Below are 11,902 nucleotides of genomic sequence, written 5' to 3' on the forward strand. Positions count from 1 at the left end.
GACGCTGGGTAAATGTTTTGGAGGCACCCACCGGGAATCGAACCCGGGACCGCTCGCACCAAAGGAGAGAGGGCTAACCACTTGGCTACGCGGAAGCCCCAATAACTAATATAAACTAATAAAAATAAACCAATTTTATTCCAAACCTTGTTTTGTTGTTGTTGTTATTATTGTTATTATTATACGTCATCGCCTTGTAATCAAGGGGTCCCGGGTTCGATACCCGGTGGAGGCACATAGTGTTTCGGATCCCACTTTAAACTGTAGGTCCAGTCCCGATTAGCCTTTCTGTGCATAAAATGGACTTAAAACAAATCAATCAATCAATTATTATAATTACAATAATAATAATAATTATTATATACTTAAAGCGGAGACTTTACTACTCTTCCACCAGATTAGTGAATATCCAGCACAATTGTTTCCATTATTGTTTACATTCCATACGGTTAGTGTACCAAAATTCATAGTTATTGCATTAACTTTTATACACCTTGGTCAAGAAAAGCTTTAAAAGTTAAGGATAAATTTTACTCATAAAATGTTGTGTGACATCTCACATGAAACTCAAATTTTTGGAATTTTGGAAACTGTGCAACCATTTATTCTTAGCAAGTTCTGATCTGAATCCTACATTTTACACTAATTGTTTGATCTACCTAGATAGTTTGGTTTCTACTTTAGTTATTCTAATTGAATACTAACTAAATGAAATTTATTTCTGTTATTAACAATAAACATAACGAGATCATTTTTGTAACTTGAAATGAACGATACCAATTTCCAGAGAGGGTTGCTCTCTTTTTTTCTTGACAAATTCGTGTTGTACAACGATGAAAAACCTTCGTCAGTGTTAACGCGAGTTTTTAGCGGAGTTCAGTGAACTCTACAAGAAATTTGAGTGTTTGTAGCAAGTAAAATCAAAGAACTACAGTGACCAGGACAAGAGGAATCAGACCTATGAAAGCTTAATACAAAAATACAAAGAGGTTGATGCTTCAGCAAACAGAAATACAGTAGTGAGGAAACTCAATTCCATGAGGACTGTTTAGCGAAAGGAGTTGGCCAAAGTGAACAAAAAGATCAGTTCGTTCTGGCGCTAGGGTGATTTACAAGCCATTAATTTGGATTTTTGACTGATCAAGACACTACGAGAGAGTACGAATTCTTCTCTGTTTTTTCAGGCTAATCGCAACGATAAGACTGAATGCTGATTTTATTGAATCGATGTAGTCTCCGATAACGTAGTGGTAACTCTGTCGCCATATAATCAAGGGGCTCGGAGTTCAATCTCTGGGTAAGGGCACATTAAACAGTGGTTCGAATCCAGACCTGTTCATGGGTGTTTGTAAGTGTCCCATCCATTTGATCATAAATCACCCATCCCTATCTTCGGAATTAGCCAAAAATAGCGAGGTAAAATAAGACAAACCACAAATGGTAAAAAGGTGGTACTTTCTTCAATCCCGTAGGAAGTGTGTTTCAATAACCTACTTTACCCAATCTCCATGCCTCCAATACTGTCAGCGTTACGCGCTAGAAAGCCAGAAGTCCCAGATTGGAACCATGGTCATAATACCATCACCATTTAATCACTTCGTCATCCATTGTCACGTCGCGATCAATCCAAGAGGTAAAAGAGCGGCATAAAGCAGTTCAAATATAAATAACTTGACACATTGTTATTAAGTTATTATTTACTATAGAAGTATTTTTAAGCAAACGGAATTTTAAATACATTTTTCATAAGAGAATCATCAAGATAGAATATTTGTTAACTTTTGATTTTTGAACATTGTAAAGTATTCTATGGAATTAGGAAAACTAATCTTAGTGAAGTATTGGAATAGTGCTAATATAATATTATACGTTTACAATGAAAGTTTATTTATTCACATATTTATAGGAGGACACACTGTAGGTGATAAGTAAATAAGCACAATGTTTCTCACCACGCAATGCACGAAGTAACATCACATGAGAAAATTGGTGCATTTTCGGTAGTCAGTGCCTGTGCCATCTTGAACGTCTCGTGCTCTTAAAACGTTCAATTTGCATTCTTCTTGGAAGGCAAAATGAAATTTTCATAAGAGAGAATGTGTAGCATCACGCGTGGAGGGCGTACCGTGAAAATTGACCAGAGTAGCACTTCCTCTACCGCGGAACTGAGTAGAAAAAGACGTACAGGAAGACGTAGCGTGTGGACCGGCCATTAGTTACCGACATGCCTTGCACGTAAACAGACGTCATTTGCACATTGTGAAACGCTTGGTGTGGTTGTGTTGTGATGGACAATGGAAGTGTTGCAGGTGATTGAAAATCCCGCCGAGTGCCTGATACGATCAGTGATCAGGTTTCTGACCGCGAAAAATGTGAAAGCTGCAGACATTTATCGCCAGTTCCTCTACACCCCCGAAACAAAACAACAATCCAAGGAATGGCGCCACACATCATCCCCCACAAAGGTGAAGTTCAAGCAAGCGACCTCCGCCAAGGAACTCATGCTCACCGTCTTCTGGTACAGGTTCGGGGTGTTTCTGATCGTGTTTCTGCCGAATGAAGAAACAGTTAATGCAGTCGTGCATTGCAACACTCTCAAGAAACTTCGCCGAACAATACAGAATAAACGATGAGGAATGCTGTCTTCCGGTATCAACGCACTGCCACACACTTGAGCTGCCACAGAGTCGCTCATTGACTCATTTGGCTGGGAGCGGATGGACCACCCTCCGTACAGTTCGGATCTCGCCCCTAGCGATTATCACCTATTCCTCCACTTGAAGACTTTCCTCGCTGGGAAGCGATTCAACAGCACCGATGATGTCATAAGAGATTCAACAGCGCCGATGAAGCCAAACGGACAGTGACGGATTAGATGTCTGACCTGGAGGCAGATTTCTTTGATTAGGGTCTACAAAAGCTCATGTACCGCTACGACAAGTGTCTCAACAACTATGGGAACTACGTTGAGAAGTAGCCGAATGTACATATGAACAGCCATAGAGGTAATTAAATTTCTTCCTTTGCATGATTTCGTTTTATTTCAAAACGGCCCCTAATTAAAAAATAAACCTCGTACATCAACTCTTATTTGAATATAAGAAAGCTTGGAGCCCCTTTAAAAATAGTTCATGAGAAGTCATATTCGAAATACCACACTTAAAACTAATATTAGTAGTACAAGTCAATGAATTGTGAAGTCTTATTATTTATTGCGTGGCTTAAGAACTGGATTGATAACTAACAATTTACACTTTATAAGTTTCCGAAAACTGTTTATGAACCTATAAGTGTTGTTTTTTTCCCTATCGATGTCTATCTCAAGTAAATTAATTCAGTATTTCGGAGAGGATCCACATGTCAAGTTGGCAGGGGTCCCTCTGGCTGAGCCAGTTCATCTTTGCTTATATTAAAGCCGACATTGTCATATGACATTCTACTGGAAACCCACTGGACCCCATCCTACACATTAAAAATTAGTAATAATGAACAATGAGTCGTGAAAGTTATTTATGGTGCACGTTGACGCGTACAATTGAACGAAATCTGTGGATACGTATTACAAGTTCACGGACAATAAATAAATAAATAAATCAAATTAGTGCTCACCTTAAATAATTTCTAGTTTGAATTGTGTCATGTTTGACACAATCTATTTCGTAAATAGTTTATTTTTTTTTAATTATTGTAAGTCACACTTCAAATTTCCAGAGCACTAAAAGAGCATTACGTGCCCCTCCCCCCGCGCCGCGGGGGTTGCGGCAACGGTTGTTTCGCCACTGAATGGTTTTAATTATTATAAATTTATAAATTGTGAATGTATGTTCCCGAATATTTTATTTTGTTGTGAAATTATATTAAAAAGCAACAATGCACGTCTGTTAAATATTGTTTTACTATCTCCTTGAAATGGTTTGTTTGCAACTTCACAAATTTTAACAGAAAAATGTCAACAGCAATTAATGATAATTCGAAAACAACAATACACAGCTATTAAATATTGTTAGGTTGTTTCTTAGAAATAGTTTGTTTTGTAACAAACATTTTCACGGAATAAATTTAAGAGTAACAGTCAGTCCCCGTGCATTCAGCCTTGTGAATCCGCTCGAAAGGTAGGTGCGATAAAAGAGCTTCTCTTTATACGTAGTTTCAGCGTTTCATTACATTAATCGGTACGTTTTTTTTTTTTAAAAAAAATCGATATTGATTCGAACAAATAAGCATAACATAGTTACAAGCACATAAGGTATAATGCAATTTATGTATTAGTTTATTGTCCTGAATTTGATAGTTGTTGGTGTTATGCGCATGATTGCCTGAAAACATTTTATAAATGTGGATATGTTGAGCCTACATGTGCATTTTCCCTTTGGTTTCTTTTCCATGTTAATTAGATGAATTTTTAAATATTGGTAATTTGTGCTTCATCTATGTACGTATTATCAACTCTAGTTTGGAATCTAGTGCACTTTAAAATTTCCCACCATGTAATGGAGAAACGACGATCTTGCCTTGGACGCCAAAATATAGAGAATGATTCCATAGTGAGCCAACAAATATTCATATCTGTTTCAGGCTTTACACATAATTTAATTTTTAACCGTGTCGACGCTAAAATGGGCCATGGTGCGACGCCGCTCAAGACCAAGCACTGCAGTCTTAAATTCGCTTCTGGCGAAAATATTGGATGGTATGATGTGTTAGGTGCTAGATCTAGCGTTATAACTTCGTGGTCTCTTTACGTGAAAAATTAAATCTGGAGTTGATTGGGTTTGGAAAGGGGAGGGGGACTCCTCACATGTGATCTCACTCAACAAGGCGTGGGTGGGAGGCGAGGGAAAGGGTGGGTAAGGGAAGTCTAGAGTGTGAACGCTGGCCCAGAAGTGGCTTGAGGGCCGGGGCCATTGAGTATTTCTACTAACAATAGCGTGGCTATTTGTTCTAAAGAATTTGATTTGTGTAATTAATTGAAGTTCCTGCTGCATGACATAAGAAGTATTTTGTCAAATCATGTAGCAATTTAAGTTAAGGGATTAGAATGGACTAATATCCACTTCGCCCGTGTTAAAATTTCATTTTGAGTCGCCTCTGGCTGGACCTACAGACCTGGGTGGGGTGTTATACTCCGTAGCAGAGTCTGTGAAGGAAAGACACGCATAACGTTAGAGAAGGAGAGAAAGCGAGTTTTCGTCCGCTTCCTCTGCAGACTACTGGGACGGAGTGTAATCGGCGGGGAATGGCTGGAGGTTACTGGCTGCACGACTAGTCAACTGAGGTGATATCACTTAGGAGAAGGGAGGGGGGAACGGGATGGAAGGGGCGGTGAGGGAACCTTGCACACACACACTGACAAAGCAACCAATCAAATGCAACATTTCTCGAGGGAGGAACGTGGCACCTTGCATTGGTTCGCTTCAATCGAAAAACTGCGTCACTTGGGTGTGGAAGCTTCGGAGATCACATGTTGAGGTAGTACAATGTAAAGACAGAGATTAATTTTACTTAAAGTTGGTGGGCAGGGGGGCGAGAATGACAATGAAATGTATCACACGTGAATTATTTTAGATCTGTATCGTGAAGTCAACAATCAATTGGAAGTGAAGAATTCGCAACAAATAGAGCTCTCATCTAAATTCTCTTTTGTCTGGCTTTCAACATCCCTTTATCATAACAGGAGATTTTATTTGTCATAATACGAGTACATTGTGGGGTGATCATAGAATTGATACTTTGGGAAAGACAGTTGAAGATTGAATGAATTATAATAACTTGACAGTTATAAATGATGGATCTCCAACACATGTACCACCAAATGGAAACAATATGTCCTCAATTGATCTAACTTTAATATCTGATAATGAGTGTTTTGAATTTGTGTGGGAAATAGACCTTGATTTACGAACTAGTGATCATTTTCCATGTTTCTTCACGCTAACATTATCTCAAAAATTTCAAAAATTAATAAAACAAAAAACAATTCGTAAGTGGAGCGTAAAGAGTGCTGATTGGATGAAATATAATTCAGTTTTATACTTAAAATTTTCAGCTAAAGAATATCAAAACCAATATACTGTACAATATGAAAAATTTGAGGATATAATAACTCAAGTTATGGATTATGCCTATCCCCGACTAGAACCGCAATATGATCGAGATTTTCCTAAAATAGATTGGTGGAATGAAGAATGTTTTCAAGCAAAAAGGAAGCGATTACAAACATTGAAACAATTTGTAAGTGCTCCTTCACCTGCATCTTTGATAAATTTAAAACGAGCTACTGTAAAATCTGGAAAAGTATATATATATATAAAGGCTAAGAGATGTTCATGGCAAAAATATTGCGAGGAAATAAACCCTAACACAAAATTAGACGTTATATGGCTCAAGTTCAGATCACTTAGAAAAGCACATGTAAGTCGGACTTTACCTTTGTCCACTGAATGGAAAACCGATTTTATTAATAAAGTAATTCCTACACCCTTTACATCAGCCTACAAACCTCCTAATATATTCTACACGTTCTCATATACATCAAGATACGAAAGGGGTTTACATCATCTATCATTGTAAACGAAATTCATGAAATTCTTCAAGGGTCTAAAGATTCTGCTCCTGGCATTGATGGAATTACGTATTCTATGGTACGAAATCTTTCACAGAATGCACTAAGCATGTTATGTAAAATTTTCAATCAAATATTCCTATCGGGTAAAATTCCCGTTGCATGGATCTCTTAAATTATTATGTCAATTCTAAAACCTGGAAAAAACCCTTTGTTGGGTCAGTCATATCGCCCAATAGCTCTTAGTTCCGTATTGGAAAAAAATTTCGAGCTTTTGTTAAAAAAGATTAGAGTGGTTTATGGAAGGTCAAAAGGTATTTTCTCCCAACCAAATGGGATTTCGTAAAGGTTAATGGAACCCAGGATGCATTAGTAACATTATCTTCTCATATTTATAAGTTATTAAAATAAACCAATCAGTACTTTCAGCCTTTATTGATATTCAAAATGCATATGACAACGTAGATATTCTAATGAGACAACTACAATTACTGAAAGTGCCACATTGTATACTCATATTGACATGGAAATTGTTATCTAAAAGACAACTTTATTTAATTTTGGTTCAGAAATGGTAGGTCCAATATATATTAGACAAGGACTACCACAGGGAAATCCTCTTAGCCCATTATTATTTAATGTTTATTTATCAGATATTAAAACAATAATAGATTCCCCATTTCAGTTTCTACAATATGCTGATGATGTATATATATATTTAGACTCAAACAATCACTTAAAAGATTTTTCAATGTTTAAATATAAATTAATATAATTTAACCAATGGTTAAAGCAGAAAAATTATCAATATCTTTAGAAATGTCCAAAATAGTAGTATTTAAACATAAGGGTCTTCAAAATATTTTCAACATTATTCCTAGGAGATTACAAATTGCAATTGCTTCACAAGTAAAATATCTAGGTGTATACTTTGATGCTTCATTATCATGGCAGTATCAAATAAATATGATGAAAAATAGATCGGATAAAATATTTCATTTATTTAAAGCTATGGTGAATACCAAATGGGGAGCACATCCTACCAGCATGCTTATGTTTTATAAGAATTATTATCGAGCAGTATTAGATTATGGATTACTGGTCTTGTGTAATCTTCCAGTAACAAAACTTTCTTCACTAGAAGTCCAGCAACGAAAGATTCTAAAAAGATGTTTGGGATTAATGAACAGTACTCCTAATGTAGTGGTATATATGGAGTCAGTAGAATGTTCGGTTTCTGTGAGGATAAAGTTAATCGCAATAAAAATGTTATTTAAAATTCAACATTCACCATGGCATCCTTTCAATAATGTTTTATTAAATCTTTTAGAGATGCATGATTCAGGAATGATAAATTAGCTACGCTTTGGGTATAACTATTTAGTAAATATGAATGTAGTCAAGTACTCATAGCAAGAACATTGCCAGTGTACTCGTTAGAATTTCCCACACAACCAATTCAAAATATATATTTCCCGAAATATAATCATTCAGCTGAGTTTAGAGAATCTTGGGAAGACTTTTATCACATATATACAGATGGGTCTAAAACTGAAAGTGGAGTAGGAGCAGCTCTTTATCATACTGAAAGAAATATATCAAAAATGTTTAGGTTACCAGTGGAGGCATCCATAATTACAGCAGAAATATATGCTGTGTATCAAGCTTTGATTTATATTGGTACAGTTCCTGAACAGAAATTTCTAATACGAGTTGTTTCGCAAAGTGTTTTACAAGCAATACAATCTAATTATAAAAATTTATTTAAAATATCACCATATGTCATCAATTGTATGCGTGCAACTAATAGCTTAATTAGCAATGGAAAAGTAGGTCATTATGTGTGGGTAAAATCACACATTAATATTTACGGAAATGAACAAGCAGACAGATATGCGAAACAAGCTGCTCAGATGAATGAAACAATCCAGTTACCATTGCATTACACAGATCTCTTGCCAAGGGTTAAGAAGAAAATTGTTGAAGAATGGAACTTATGGTGTAATAATTCATTAGAAAGTGTTGGTGAAAGTTATCGTCCTTATGTTGATTACACTAGGAAAAAACTTTGGTTTTATAATTGTAAAGGTTCAAGAAATGCAATTGTTTTAATGAATAGACTAAGAAGTGGTCACGCGAGAACATATCATCATTTATTCAAAATACACATTTTAAAATCTACGAATGGTGACTGGTGATTTATGATGCTCATCATATTATTTTGGAATGTCCAATTCACTCAGAGAAAAGAAAGACTTTATACAAAACCTTGTCAAAAATTAATGTTCCTTTCCACATTAATATGATTTCAATATTGTATGCTCCAGATGTTAGAATTGGATATGTTATACTTGCTTTTTTTTTTTTAGAAAAGCTGATATAAAATTATAATATATTTCTGTTACTGAATGAGTTAATGTAATTATATAAAATTGTATTTAAGAGCGTTTATGAACTTTGTGTGTAAAATTGATATTAGAAATGTATCTTATGTACTTATAATGTATGCTGGGCATAAACAGCTACCTGTAAAGCTGTAAGTCCAATAAATCTTTGTTGAGTTGATAAGTACATTTCGATTTAGTGTGGCTATATTTTACTTTCTGAATCAAAATTTGGGTTCATTGTGGAGGATTTTAAAGCTTTTGCGATTCCCCTTATGCTATTCTTGGTATGTTTAGGATATCAGTGGTTATTGGTTTTGTGATTAAGCCCTGTGATGTGAAGGATGTGTTGTCTTATATCACGCATAGTATAGAAGAGACTAGGAATTGGGTATTCGTGCTCAACGTAGACATCTCATTACAAAACTTTTACATCCGTCGTGGACTAAGTATCGTGTAAGGTTACGCTAGCTTATCTTTCTACCTTTTATATTGATCAAATATCATCCTGTAAGAAGTCTCAAAGTAGACAGGTTGAGTTTGAAAGCTCTTAGCACTACATTTGTGTATGTGTGTAATTTAAATGTTGATGTAGAATGAAATTTAAGTTTAGTTGAAGAATAAATCTCCCTTATATCCTAGAAAGTAGATTTGCCTGCATACATGAATATTTTTATTTTTATCGAAAACCTACGTTTTGGAATAGTAAATGATTTATAATTAATATCAGATGGGCAGAAGACAATGTGCAAGGTAAGCTTTGACGAATCAAATTAAAAAAGAAGCTTGTGTATTGAACGTTACAAATTCTTACAGTTTAATATTATGTGGCTACGTTCTTGCTCTGTATTTGCATGGGATGAATTTTCATTGTAACTCCACAGAACAGTTCCACCGTTCTGTGGTAAATGTGCTGCGTTACACGTACTTTGTTTTTTTAGTGCAAGGGGAAGATATTCGAGTTCTTTAGTTAATCTCATTGCATATCACGTGGATTTCAATAATTAAACTTCAATGTAAATAAAAAAATCCAGAAATCAATTACAGTATTGAAGTATTAAGTAAGAATTTTAGTGTAAGAATTAAAATATTGTTTGTGATCTTGAATTTTACGAAAACCAGAAAATAACCCAATATCATATACATTTAGTAAATGTATAAGAAATTAGAATATTTTGTAGGCATTTCCTTTGGACAATCCAAGACTAGAATCAACAATTTTAATTATTCCTTTTTTTTAATTTACTATATTCCAATGAAAAAAGTCGATTTACTTTCCAAGTATCGAGCTCAAACATCGATATGCGTATTAACGATAGTTCCTCACTGTTCGAGTAGGTTGTCTTCCCTCGCCAGATGGTTCTGCTTGTACTGGGTATGTATAGTCTGTGGTTTATAAGGCCTTAGAAAAGTGTTCGCACAAGTCAATAGAGAATATGCTCAGTGTCCCATCCTGTAATAGGTAATCCTCCCGTGTGTCAAGTTATCTGCGGTGAAGAGGGGTACAACTTGATATACAGATTCAGGGGGGTACCGTATCCCCCTTCAAAAATTTAGGGCTTGGGGGGTATAATGTACCTGTACCCCCCACCCTGTTCCTGCGCCACTGCAGGGGACGATTTACTGGACTCCAAGTGGACCTGACATGTGGTTGTCAGAGGAAAATCTGATCTTCCGGAACTTTCTTTGAAATAGAGTGGTCGTCAAAAGCGGACAACTGCGGACATTATATCATAATTATATCTCCAAGCTGTCGTGTGCCATAAGTTTGATGCCAGTTTGATGTTTTGCAGAAGAGAGCAGTTAGTTCGCAGACTAGCCACCAAACCTTTTTTACACTAGTGTCGACAGAAGTGCTCTTGTGCTGGACCCTAGTCAAGGCTTAAAATATAGTGCTCTGTGATTGGTGCAGAACTGGCAGGCTGATAACGTTGTACACAGAAAAAAAATCCCCAGAAATACCACTATTTTGTAGTTTGTTTAGAATGGAATATACAGGCAAAACTTTCAACAATTGTATGGAATCTATATTCCAACAGAATTATATTTGGATGGTTCTCCGATAAATTAAGCGATCCTCGTTCCACTTCAATCGGCATACCTCAAGGCTCACCTCTAAGCCCTCTCTTATTCAATATTTATACGAATGAGATACATGCATTATCAATTCAAACATTTCATCCCCTTCAGTATGCAGATGATTTTTGTTTCTGTAACATAACAGATGATGCTACTCAAGGTATTACAGCAATGCAGAATTTAATCTCCACCATACGAGCGTGATTTTTCAACGAAGGTTTATCCATCAGCGAAACAAAATAAAAAAATATTTGTTTTAATAATAAGCGATTGGGTACTTATCCCAACAATATATCACACGTTTATAATATCCCAGTAATAGAAACACATAAATATTTAGGTATACATTTTGACAGGCGATTCACATGGAATACACACATTACGCATTTAATTCAATTCAATTCAATTCAATTTTCCTTTATTAAAGGGCGAGGTTCAGCCTGTGGCTGTTCTACCACCTAAAGGCCGTAAAATAATAAATATACTCCGTAGTATGACAACAATAAAATGAGTTGGCCACCCCAAAATCTTACATCTAATTTTCGATCAAACTTTGAGTATGCAGCCTTTAGTTATGGGGGTACAAAAGTCAGTCTTTTAGACAAAATAGACATACTACAGAGAAAAGCTTTGAGGACCTGCTTAGGTCTCATGCAGTCCTATGCTAATGTCAGTGTATATATGGAAAGCAAGGAAACTAGTTTGACACATAGACGGATCCAAATAACAATAAAATTTCTGCTCAAAACTTGGGAAAATCATACGGATCCATTCAATAAATTGTTCGAAATACAAAAACAATGGGCAGAAGCCAAATTCATAGATCCTAAACATATGTTCTTTTATTTTGCATATTGCCAATACATAGACCCGGAAA

The sequence above is a fragment of the Lepisma saccharinum genome, chromosome 16, assembly GCF_977018435.1.
Source record: "Lepisma saccharinum chromosome 16, izLepSacc3.1, whole genome shotgun sequence".
Lineage (NCBI taxonomy): Eukaryota > Metazoa > Arthropoda > Insecta > Zygentoma > Lepismatidae > Lepisma > Lepisma saccharinum.